This window comes from Lonchura striata, chromosome 3 (genome assembly GCF_050655825.1).
Source record: "Lonchura striata isolate lonStrDom1 chromosome 3, ASM5065582v1, whole genome shotgun sequence".
NCBI classification, from domain to species: domain Eukaryota; kingdom Metazoa; phylum Chordata; class Aves; order Passeriformes; family Estrildidae; genus Lonchura; species Lonchura striata.
The window spans coordinates 92,310,124-92,323,119 of NC_140705.1; positions in this window are offsets into that span (position 1 = coordinate 92,310,124).

The window sequence follows — 12,996 nt, forward strand, 5'->3', positions numbered from 1 at the left end:
TTGCACATTTCCTTCTGTACCCACTGTGTGACACCTCCCTAGGTGGTGTTTCAGAAGAGCTTTGTACCTGATACTTTGGTTGTGAGAACCTTTCTAACAGTATGGAGCTGGAGACTCAGTGTCGGAACCCAGGCCTGGTTCAGGGGTTCCGTGTGGTGGTAAAGTCTCTCCTCCAACCCGTGCTTCCAAAGAAAAACTCCGCAGGCTCTTGTTGTTCGGTCTCATGGTTGTTTATTGCAAGCTATCTAAAACATTGTCTTCTCTGGCTACTGCAGTTTGCTCAGCAACTCAGGCAGAGGCACACACACACCCTGACATCCTCTCTGTCTGCTGTCGTCTTCTTCTCTCCCCCTTCCCAGGGCTGCTGCTATCTTTTATATGGTACATTACATGTTACATATTTACAGTTTTTCCCCAGTACCTACTACCTATGTTACAAGGTGCTTTTCTACTCTAAACCAATCCATAAGTGCCAGCATCACCAAGAACATGGAGGTAAGGAAGAAGAAAGAGGAGGAACAGGACCGGCCTACATTCCTCCATCTTAAAACCACTGACCCCCATGTACAAAGTAAAAACCCCCCTGTACAGGTGTTAAAACCCCCCTGTACAATACTAAAAAATTCTTCCCTCTACTTTGTAACTACTTCTACTACAATATCTAAACTTTTGTGACTTCTTGTTCTTCCTGCAAAATTGGTAACTCATTCCATGGCTCAAACTCAAAATCACAGCTGTTTCCAGCTGCCTGCCAGGGTCTCAAATGCTTCTGACCAAGGCCTGGAACCTCCAAAAATGTCTGAGGGACATTTTGAGTTCCAACAACTCAGCACAGGGCTTGGCAAAGGGAAGAGAGGGAAGAAAGGGAAAATGCTCTCCCCTGAATGACCCACTGAGCTGGACATCCTGGTCATGGAGCAAGGTGGGTCATGTACTGCCCAAGTGCCACTTTCCAGCTGGCCAGGAGGCAGATATAGAGAAAGGCAGGGTCCAGGGAGCTGTGAAGAAGGGAGGTGACCTCACCAGACTGAAGGAGCTGAGGAATGAAACATGGCTCTGGGAGCAGTACTCACCTTAGCAGTGGGCTCAGGCTGAAGGAGGCAAAGGAAGGCTTGGACAGCAGAACTGGGACAGTTCTGGGCTAAAAATCTTTGTTAAATTAGCACCAATATGCTAATTTGTTGAAGACTTTTGAATGCCAAACCACTTGCCAGTGTTTGCAGCTGTAGGGACATGAAAAAAGGATCTTCCATCACACTGCAGGTTCTGTTGTTTCCAAGCTCTCTTTAATCCATAAATGGAACAAACTGTCAAAAAGCTTGAGATTTTATTGCAAAATCCCTCTTTTACAAACTCTCAGTACAGTCCAGCCCAATGCTGGACAAACATGTTTCACAAATTTGGTGATAATATTTATGGTTGTTTGCATCCAATAATGCCTAAGTAACCCTTAGCAAAGTAGACAGCACACATTTGGCTCTAAAAATGTTGAAGCCAAAACAATAATGCTGCAAATTGCAAGGTCCATTTAAATGAAAATGAATGTTAATATGTTTGTGTAAAGCCAAAATGGAATTTAACAGAGAAAGCTGTGAAGCAGGATATTTTGTCACTGGAACAAATCATCAGGAGGACTGAAACGCACTGGCTTGACATTATCAGAACAACCTGGGCAAGGTGAAAAGATTTGTCTTGACATTTATTCGTGGATGGATAATTTTGCTGAACGGATTTTTCTAAGGGGAAACCATTTTTGACTGTTTTGTGAGAGGTCTGCCTAATGAGCCAGCAGGAAAGACCAGTGAAGGGCACTAGAGCAAGCCCTGAGCTGCTGAACCTTCCCTACTCTGCTGTCACTGGCAGCAACACTGATATTATTGCTAATTCTTTCCATTCAATTATGAGCCTTGTTGGTTTTCAGCTTGGGTTGCTTTTCATTTTTTTTTTTTTTCCTTAAATTAACTGGCTGGGGAGTTTTCATGGGCCAGGCCAGGAGAGATCCAAGATGCTGCTGCAGACAAAAAAAATCCGTGATTAAAAGCAGATAACTGGCTCCTTCCTCAAAGCATTCCAGCTTTTTCCACAGAAGGTGAATTTCCCTGCAACAGTATGCATGGTTTTCCATCTTCTGGGATATTCTCTAATTATTAATAAATTTGATAATTACAGTGTTGGGCTGGACTCCTGCAGAGACAGGTGGTTAATAGCCCTGTAGCCACAAGTGATGGCAAGTAGCCCCTTCCATGTGTAGTTCTGCACAAATTGGTCCCAAGAGCTGCTGCATCCAGACCAGGGACAGGTGGGTCCAAACCTGGTGTCTGCAAGCAGGCCAGTGCTGGATAAATGTGCTTTTCTTTCTCCTGGGAGAGAGTGCTTACTGGTGACCTGTGTGAGACAAGTCACATCCTAAATGGCAGGTACCACCAGGTCACAGCCCTCAGAGGGGGCTGGCAAAGGGGAAAAAAAGGGCAACCAGAGAGCAGAGTGTGGAAATGAACAGGAGTAAAGGATCCTAGAGAAGGCAGAGAAAATAAACCTGGAGGTGAGCCTGGACAAATGATGAAATACATATCCTCCAAGCAGGCAATTAGCAACAAATCTTCAGGTTGATGAGTTTTTCAGCCTTGCTCAGTACAGCTGTGGTGAGGAGTGAACCAGGGTGCTGTAATTGCTCTGGGAGGCAGGTGATGAACTGACCCTCTTCTGGAAGAATGTGCACCATAACTCCTGTGTCTCAGGGCCTTGCACCTACTTGGAGCTGTGGATAAATCACCCTGGAGAAGGTCAGGACCACATCATCACTGCAGTGGTGAAGGACAGAAAAGGAGTTTTGTGTCAGTCACCCTCAGAATCCAACACTTTTGGACTTCTGCCCTGAACTTTGGACTAAGCATGAGCAATAAATAAAACCAGAAGATAAATGTAGACCTTGTTTTGTTTAGAGACAAGATAATTAATGAAGTAAGATTGCAGCTGCACTCTTTCAGCAGAGCTGAGGGTAGACAAATCTGTGCTGGACTCCTCCTCCAAAATAAGTCTGCCAAGTATCTCTCAGGGGCCACTGCAACCTGGCAGCAGGAAAACAGGTGGGATCCCTGAAAGGGGATCTCAGAGAAATCTCCTCTCAGCCTCTCCAGAGATCTTTGCTTCCTGCTTCCTCTGCTCCACATTTACCAGCAGACTTTCCCAGGTGGTGTCTCACCTGCTCAGCTCTTTTGTACCTCTGGCCCCTGCAGGGGAACTCAGCTCTTGCAGAAAATCTGCAATGAAAAGAGTGGAATGAAAGCCTGTTGACTCCCATGGGAAGGTCCTTGCTGTTTCCAGCAAGCTTTGGCTCGTGCCGATTCATTTCTCTTCCCTATTCTCAGAAAATAAGAGAGGTTGAAAAAATCAGGGTGAAACAGGGTTATGTACTTCACTACTGATGTAGCACAAGGAAAATCCATGCTGTCCAAAGAATAAATGAAGTCACACTCTCGGTTCTTAACTTACTTTAATTGAGTGTATAAAAGAAGACTAAATTTCATTATCAGACTCAGCAGGAAAAGCTAAGCTGAAGGGAAGCAGTTCTTTATTAATTCACAGGGCTGTACATCACACATTATGTCTGGCAGAAAATAAAGTGTTTTAACTTGAGGGGAAATAGTAATTTTAGATGGAAAGAAACAGTGTCTAATATGAACACACCGACCTTTCTTCAGCAATAGGGATTACAGTCTTAAGGTAAATGCTCTAATTGTCAGCTTTCTCTCTGTAATGCCCTGATGTTTTCATTCCCACGACTGACAGTGGCACGAAGCTCCACAGTGCAGCCACATGCTCTGTGAGAAGGCAGTAGAAGCAGGGTTTCTTGGTGTCCTTCTTTTTTTGTCTCTCCACCCAAAAAGCATCTTTTGAAGTGGAAAAAGCTTTCAGGTGTTGAACTCCAGCTGGAAGCCAGAAACTCTCCTTTCTCTCACTGTCCTGGTGCACCAGTGGTGCTGCTGCAATTCAAAGTAACCTTCCAACACCTGTGAATTATCTTATTCTTCCTACTTTTGGGGTTTTTTTCTCACTTTCTCATTTCTCTATTTCCTCTTGCAAGAGAAGGACTGGCAGGCTCTACCTGGACTGCCACCATGTGTTAGCAAAGTGACTGGTTAGAGGCATCAGAGCTATAATGCAATTTGTATTCATTATGCCTCTCCAACCAAAGCAGGTAATTTGAGGGAAGATTGAGGCTGTGGACAATTCATTAAATGCTCATCTCAAAGGGAAGTGTGTCAGACAAGAGAATCTGATATGCTCCTGAATACCTGGAATTGATGCAATGTTCCATATTAAAAATACCTCTCAGTTATGTATTGTGGAAAATTTGCCTTTGACTGTGGGGAATTGTCAGCTTGTCAGAATCATGGTGGATCTGAGCTTCACACAGATGAGTTAGCATGGATGCATTAGGAAATGACAATCAAAGCCCTGTTCCCACCAAAGCATGCCATGAAACTTGGAATAAATCTTCTAATTGAAAACTAGTTGGTGTTATACTGAGGAATGTCAACCAAGGTGGTGCCAGTTCAGATCATTTCCTTTCTCAAGCACCAAGGACAAATTAAGGCTCCCCACAGTGTTACACAGTGAGATGTGTTTGCATCTGGCACTGAGAAAAGAATGCCCACTCTGGGAGCTGTGTAGGCAGCTTCTCTTCAAGGCTGTTCCACCACTTCTTGCAACAGCAGACACAGAGTTCCACAAAGACTGAGAACTCTGAGGTGTCCTCACCCCCCTCACACATTGCAGCAGCTCCCTGGTGCCCATCTTTACAGAGACTCCTGGCAGACCAGGCCAAACTTGTCACCCCCAGGTAATGTGGCACTCTGAAACACACTCAGCTCCCACAGTGACCCCACAGGAATGTGAACAGGAAGGAAACCAGAATTGCATTGCTGCAGATTAATGAAGGTAACCCACACTGGTGGGATCAGCACCCCTCTTTGAGGTCAGCTGGTTAGAATGAGAGAAAGTGCAAGACATTCTGGTGAAAAATAGAAGTTTCTGCTGTTTTTTCCATTTTACCTGTCCTAGGCCAAACAAAGAGAGCAATTAGCCTCTTATGTCTTCACTACCACGTTTTACCTACTAAAAAATAATTGGAAGTCTCTTATTTTCTCAGAGAACCAGTTCTTTCCTCTCATACTCTGTGTTACAGATGACCCCTCTGTCTTGATCTTGGTCCTTTCTCTGCACTGGCATTTTGGCAATTCCCCTGCATCACTCTTGGATCACAGCTTCACTATCAGGCACAACCCTTGATTCAAGACCCTCCCATCCCAGAGGGGACCAGAACAAAAGCTCTGTATTTCCAGCTGCATTCCCATTTTCACTGTTCCAAATCAGCTCTGCCTTTTTGTTAGAGCATCCTGCAACCCCAAGAGTGTCTGACCTTTGCATCTCGCTTCCTCTCAGTGCCATAATCCATATGCCATCATCTCAGACTGCTGAATTCTCCTACACCAAGTGTGTCTTTAGCCCATGCCACCTGAGAGGCTGCAGACCATCTTCCTACTTCACCCAGGCAAGTCTCACCAAATCCTGTCCCTCAGAGTCACCCCAAATCTCTCAGACTTTGTTTGGGACATGTCAGTTAAACATTTCTGTATTTAATAAATCTATTGACTGGAATTGTTTGCACCTCCTAGTGACTTCATCCACACTGTGTATTAACTTACTTTGCTGGAGGCAGCATAACAAGACCTCACTCATGTTAGCTGATACACTCACTGATATCCACCACTTTCCCCTTCCCCTTCAGGCAGACCACCCAGGAAAACAAATGCCATCACTGGCACTGCCATTGCTCTGGCATGACCTGATAAATGCAAGTTGACTGCTTTTAACCCTCTAATTTGTCTTTGTTAAGGACTTCGGAGAGAAATGAGTGGATGTCAGTGTCATTCTGGGCATCACAACTAGACTGATGACTTTATGAGTGTCTACCTCCTTCCTTTCAAAAAAAAAAAAAAGCACCATCTCTGGCGCTGTGGGCTTGCAGCCATGCCCTAGGAGATCTCAGAGATAACAAGTTTAGAAAGGAATATTTGAACTCTTTTTTCCAGCCTCATTTCTAAAAAGAAACTTTCTTTTATATTACTGCATTCGGAATTAGCCTATTATGATGAAAAGTCATCTTCAAGGAGAAATACATTCTGTCACACACTTTTTAATCAGCTCTCTCCCTAACTCATTTGAGGAATAATGCAATATTTTTCATCTTGTGTTGTTTGGTAAAGCTGAGGTGAAGAAGATTGCTTGTATTTCCCCTAATTATGCTGTCTGGTTTGCTGATGAAGTTCTGTTCTCTGTGAAAGAGTTTGGGCTCAATACATCTTAAAATATGAAATACGGGAACCTTAACTGATCTTGGGTAGAACTAAACATCTAAACGTAAGGATGATTTCATCACTGTCTTTGCTGAGAGCAGTTAAACTAGAAAATGTTTGAACTTGTCACAAATCAAGTGAGTCAAGAGGCTTTCAATACTGGGTGATAAAATCTGAATACATGATCAGCACAGAAAGCCTCAGCTGTGCCATCTCCTTCCAGGGGCTGGGCCTCAGATGTTTAATGCAAAAAAGTCCTTTTTAGGTGGCAGCCTGTGGGTCAGTGCTCAGGTTGGGTTAATCAACAGAGCTGGCTGGTGTTTGCCATCTCAGCTCTCGTGCTGATGATCTCTGGGTGATGAACCAGATCTTCAGGGAAGTGTTTGCCTGCCCACACTCCATGGCTGTGACAATTTTTATAACAATTTTTTCTTGTTTTTTCCTGTCAGTTTTTACAGTGCCAAAGCACCAGGGCTGCCCCTGCCAAGCCAAAGAGCACACTCAATGTCAGGGCACACACCCATTGCAGCAAAGATGGGGAAGGTCTGCCCTTCTGCCTGACCCCTGCAGAGGAAGCCTTGCCCAAGTTTTTTAGCTTGGATAGATGTGTGTCTGTCTCTCTCTCCCAGCTCCTTGTGCTGTGACCCAGAGTTTCCCATCCTTTTGACCCGTTGCAAATACCATTTTCATCAATGCCATTCCACAGAGACACAGAGCTTCCAGCTGGAGGATGGCATTGCAGCCTGGCTGCTGCTGGAGTGGGAGGGATCCTTTACCACACTGAAGCTCCTCTGCACAGCTTTCTAGGACAAGGTCCCTGGTCACAGCTCCTCAGACACAGCTTTCAGGGAAAAAGACAATTAGATCTGTGCTAGGTGAGCTGCTGTATGAAGTTGTGTGAACTGCTTCCTGTACAGAAGAAACATCAGTCTGTAGAGTTTCCCCATGTGGAGGGCTTTTTGCAAGGATTTTTCACAGAATCACAGAAGGGACCCCCAAGGAACACTGACCCCAACTCCTGGCCCTGCACAGGACCATGCCCAAGGGTCACACCAAGTGCCTGAGAGTGAAGTTATCTGAGAAGTGTTATCCAAACACTTTTTGGATTGTCAGGCTTGGTGCTGTGACCACTGCCCTGGGGAGCCTGTTCAGTGTCCCACCATGCTCTGGGTGAAGAATATTCCCTGATATACAACCTAAACCTCCCCTGACATTCAACCTAAACCTCCCCTGACACACATCACAGGATGTGTTCATCCATCTGGGGGTTGGACATTTTGCACAGAAGGATCCTGTGAGAGACAGTACAGAAAGTGGCATTGAAATTCAAAAAGATCACATCCACTGGCTTCCTCTTCTGTCTACCCAGCAGATCGGTCTACTAAAAAATCCTGAAAACAATTTCTCAGCAGATTCAGCCTAACAGGCCCCCAGGACCTAAACACCCAGGCACTCTGCTTTTATGGGAAAAGCCCAGGGTGTTAGGACCTGTCATATTGACATGCTCCAACTCTCTACATTCCTACTACATGGAGTTCTGAAAACTAGAAAGTATTCCAGACATCAAAATAAAATATTTACATTCCCCTTCCTTATTGGAGACTGTTTGCTGGCCCAGCCTGTTGTCAGACTCTTTTATCTGCTTCAGTTCACTTTACTGCTCACTGTGACTTACATAGGATTTATGATTCAAGTCAAGAGCTTGATTGCATTTATTTTGCTGGTGACAGAATCAATTCATTCCAGGTAGGAAGAGTGATGCATTGCTTGCCAGCCCCTCACTGGCCCACAGATTATTAAGAAGCTTAGTAAGTGCCTTTTTATGTTTTGGAGTCATGGAGGTTTTTTCTCTTAAATAACTTCATAATTACTGAAATTCAATATAATTCTCCTCAATGGATGTTATGGAACAAGAAAAGCCCTGGAAGAAGCTCTTGGCAAGTTTCTTTTGATACCAAATGGTCTCATCCTGGTGAAGTAAATAAATTCCTATTTCAATTCACTCATTTCCATTAATTTCACTTGAACTTTTAGGATAATATGAAACATTAATTGTAATATAATATTTCCTGTTGTGTTATTAGTACTATTAATATTTGTTGGTGTAATACTTATTATTATAGAATGACAATGTGTGTACCTTATGGAAATGGAGCATTTAGATATTGTTGAAACAAAATTATTTTATGCTTTCAAGACCATTTAATTTGATTATTCTCATTAGTAATTTCTGGAGGAGGGAGAAGGAAGAGCATTTTTTGTTGAAATTTGATTTAAAACAAAAATGACTTCTGAAATGTTGGGATTTTATCACTGGCTAAAACTGCTGGTATCTGGAAGGCATTTCTGCCAAGAAAAAGCTGACAAAATTAGACACAAAATGAACAAGGAAAGGGTGGTTGCTGATGGTCCTGTCTGGGGGCTGCAGAGGTTTCCTTGCAGGTCAATAGATGAAGCAGAGCTGCTGTAGCACATTAGAAAACAAGGGTACTCAGCTCTACAAATTAAATGTCTCCATTTCTCTCTCAACATCTTATTGCCTTTTTTTGTCCCTCCCTGTGCTGATGGTGTTGTTTGAGTTCTTGCTTCCCCGAGAGAGAGACTGAGAGAACGTCCTCTCTTTCATGCTTGCTACAGGGCTCTCCAACATTTTGCAGACTGGTGAGCAGGTCAAGGTGAAACACAGGCTTGTGCAGCCCATCCTCGTGTCCCCATAAACAGCCAAATTCACTGGGCATGCAGGACTGAGACATCAGGCTGGAACTGAGGAGGCCTGAGGTGCTTCCTGGAGTCCTTTAAATAACCCAAGGCTGTCTGACCTCAGGCTGCTCTTGCCAAGTTACCTGCCAGAGAAAGTTAATTCCTGTGTTGTCTGTCTTTCTGGCACAACTCTCTTATATATGCCCAGTGAAGACACAACCCAAAAGAAATGTAACTTAAAAGTGCCTTGAAGAGGAGAGCTGGATGCAATTAACACGTGGGTGAGGGGAGCTGGATGACCTTCACTCCCTGATGGATTCACTCCTGAGCTAAACACATCTAAGGCTCTGGCTGTATCTATTCATCAAACTAATGGTGTGTTGGTAGTTGTGCATATTGGATTAAATCCTCACTGAGCCATGGGTTCAAGCTAACAAACAGCAAGCTCCTCCAAGTCCTTGGAGTGGGTGATGTGTGCTGTTCTCCAAACACATTGGACACTGTATCAGAAGATGCACCACAGAGTGTTGTAAGGACTTTTTAACATATTGTAAAGAAGCCATATCAAAAGTTTACCAATGCTGGCCATGTCTGAGTAAATGCATGCCAAAGTCTCAGATGTGATGGCTCCTTGCTCCCCAGGAGATCCCATAAGCTGTAGGTCTGTTGGTGTGGCAGCATTTTACACTGGCCTGCTCAAGTCCACTCTTTTTCTTCCAGTGGTGGGAAAGAGCAGGGGGGGAAATGGATAAGTGATAAGTGTGGCATTTTGCAAATCCTTCGATGACAATTGCTCAAACCATCCTGGTGCTTGAGTGTCACTATTTTCTTAACAGAAGTTTGGGCTGAGGCACTCCCAGGCATTATTGTCCATTAAATTTTGCCTCCCCAAAAAGTTCCCCCAAAGGTTCTTCTTTCTTATTCTTTATTAGTGACATCTAGTGACCAGCCAGAGACATGCAGCAAATTAATAAAATCATAACTAATAAGTTAGACTGAACCTACATGACAAGAAACTAGTTGGACTATTAGTTTAACAAGTATTTCTCACTGATGCCAGTAGAGAAATCAGTCAGGCTCTTGTGCTTGAAATTATCCTTTGCTCCTCAGCCTTTTGCAGAATGCCAAGGGCTGCCCTAGCTCCTGCAGAAGGTCCTATGAAGATGGTCCTCAGCTGAGAATTTCCAGAATGTTTTATGATCCACACAACAGTCCTGGGGTTTTGAATTTTGATGTGCTTTAAAGGTTCTGATTTTCAGGCATCAAATTTTCATCTTTTCTCATAAATCATGTTTCCTCAGGACATCTCAGTTGGGTGTCCAAAAGACTTGGCAATTTGTAACACCTCCTTTCAACCTGCTCTCCTGCTAAAAGAATATTTTATTGCATTGCCACTATCTAAATGAGTCTCTACTCCCTATCACCTTGCAGCCCAAGCAACACAGTAGCAGATATCTCTGAGGTCATGGTGCTCCTCGAGCTTTGTGCAAGTAGGAAACCATGCAAAGTGCCTGAGATGACTGTACAAGTATTGAAATCCTAAGTAAACTAAAGGAATTAATTTGGGGAAGGAGGCAAGTAGGAGAGACACTTTATAGTGCAGCTACAGCAAAAAAAACTTGATGTTCTTGTTTTCTAGCATACAAATCTGATTTGAGATGTAAATCTAGGGGGAAATGGGCTTGTCTTGGTCTGGTGTTTGCTACTGCAAGATTAATCTGTAAAAATAACCTGAGAAAGAAGCCTCCTTTTCCAAAATAATGCTGCACTGGGTGAACAACAGTGCCAAAGTGCAGGGCAGCCCAGGTGTGAGGCTGTTGGCGTCCATGGAAGATGCCTCTGCCCAAACCCAAATTCAGATGTAAATCAAACCATAGGCCAAACTCAATTGCATGGATTTTATTTAGCACTAAATGTGAGTTAGAGAGATAGAAAAGAGGAGAGGGAAGGAGAGAGAGAGAGAGAAAGAAAGATCACTGATAAGATAACCACCACCCCTGGAGCCAGTGGCATCCCACTGGTCCTTCTTCACCCTGGGCTTCTGGGCAATGGGGATCCTAGAGCCCTTCTGGAAGTGCTCCCTTTTTACAGCCTTAGTTCAGGGTATCCACAAGGGTGTCACAAACATTCCCAAAACCTTGAGGTGGCATGTGCATAAGCAGTTTGCCTCCTTTCCCACAGTTTGACACAGTGGTAGTTTTGTCTGGATGCATTAGCCAGGATGAGCTCAGCAGACCCCAGCTCAGCTAGGCCTGGAATTAGCACCTTCTTGCTGTGAATTTCTGCCATCTGTACTCAATCCAAGGTGCCTCTGTGGTGGCTTATTTTATGGCAAGTTCCTTCTGTGGCTTTGACAGTGTTCTCAGACAGGCAGCTCTATTTTTTAAGTCTTTTTAAGAGGCACAACAGGGAGACAGAGATGTGAATGCCCCAGAGTTTCTATTTTTTCTTGCCTCTTGGGGAGATGGGGAAATACCAGTCTGGTCCTTGCCAAGTGGTCCAGATGAGGAATCCAGCTCCCCAGCAAGATTTCAGAAAGGTTTCTCAGCAACCAAGCCTCCAAACTGAGTGGAGATTATGCCTCACATAACAGGCATTTAAAAGGAGCTGAATGCACACTGGGATTTGCCATGTACACTCACCAGGGCAGGACAAAAACTCTGTGCCATGCCTGGCCTGCTCCTGATACTGCCACAGTAAATGGTGTGGGATGGGATGGCAGAACTGGTGTGGGATGGGATGGGATGGGATGGGATGGGATGGGATGGGATGGGATGGGATGGGATGGGATGGGATGGGATGGGATGGGATGGGATGGGATGGGATGGGATGGGATGGCAGAACTGGAGACACACCCAGCTCTCCATCCTGGGCACACTGCTGGTGCACCTCTGCTGCTGAGAGAATCTGAGGGTGAAATGCCAGCTCAGCATAAGGGAATCTGCAGGGCTGACCTGAGCTACAAGCAAAGCACAGCAAGGTAGGGGAGAAGGAGACTCAAAGCCCTCTCTGTGTCAGTCCAGTCCTGGGTCCACACAGGTTCCCAGGGGTGGCTCAGGCTCTGGGCTCTGCAGGCTGAGCATGCTCCAGCCCACAGGCTGGGGAGGGGAATGTTTGAGCATCATTTCCTCTGAGAGATGCTGCAAATGATAGGACTGGTGGCAGACTGAATACAAAAAGTGTTGCAGCCTTGGGCAAACCCACAGCCAAAAGGGCCACACCATTACGCCATTAGTCAGAGCAGATGCTTTTGATAGTGGCAGTGACCTGAAACTGCTCATCTTGTTACTCAGGGAGGGCTTCAGCCATGGGGCTGGCAAGTGTGGAACAAATAAACCAGGCTCTTCTTTCCTTCCTGAGCTGCCTGCCACACTCAGATCTCACTTAAGGCAAAGAGAACAGTGAAGCAATGGTGACAGCTGACACAACACTCTTTACAGCCAAACCACTGCTGGAAACAGCTGCTGAAACAAATTTTGGACAAAGATGACTTAGTCAAGGTCTTGTAACTTTTATCTCCTTTACTCAGACTCTATCCCTCTGCCTTTTTCTGAGGTTTCGTTACACCACCAAGCACCTCGGGGCAGCAACCCCAGGTTGCCACTGGCACGTCCACCCTCAGGTGCACTTGCACAAGAAGTCAACACCTTTCCTCCTAGGTCCCCAGCACACTGACTCATGGGACAAGCATCCCATAGGAGTCATGTTCTTTCCTTTAGGGCCCCTCTCTGCTCCAGGGCTGACACATCTGCTGGAGTAGGTGCAAACATCTGGAACAGCTGCTGTGAAAATAGGCTCAGAGAAAGAGCAGCTGGAGAAGTTTTGCTTTCTCTCCTTGAAGAGGACATGGAGAAAGGGGTGGGATCTACAGCTTGGGCAGTAAAGAAGGGTCCAGTATGGAAATTCTCAAACCCCCTCTCCAGGCCATCCATCTTGT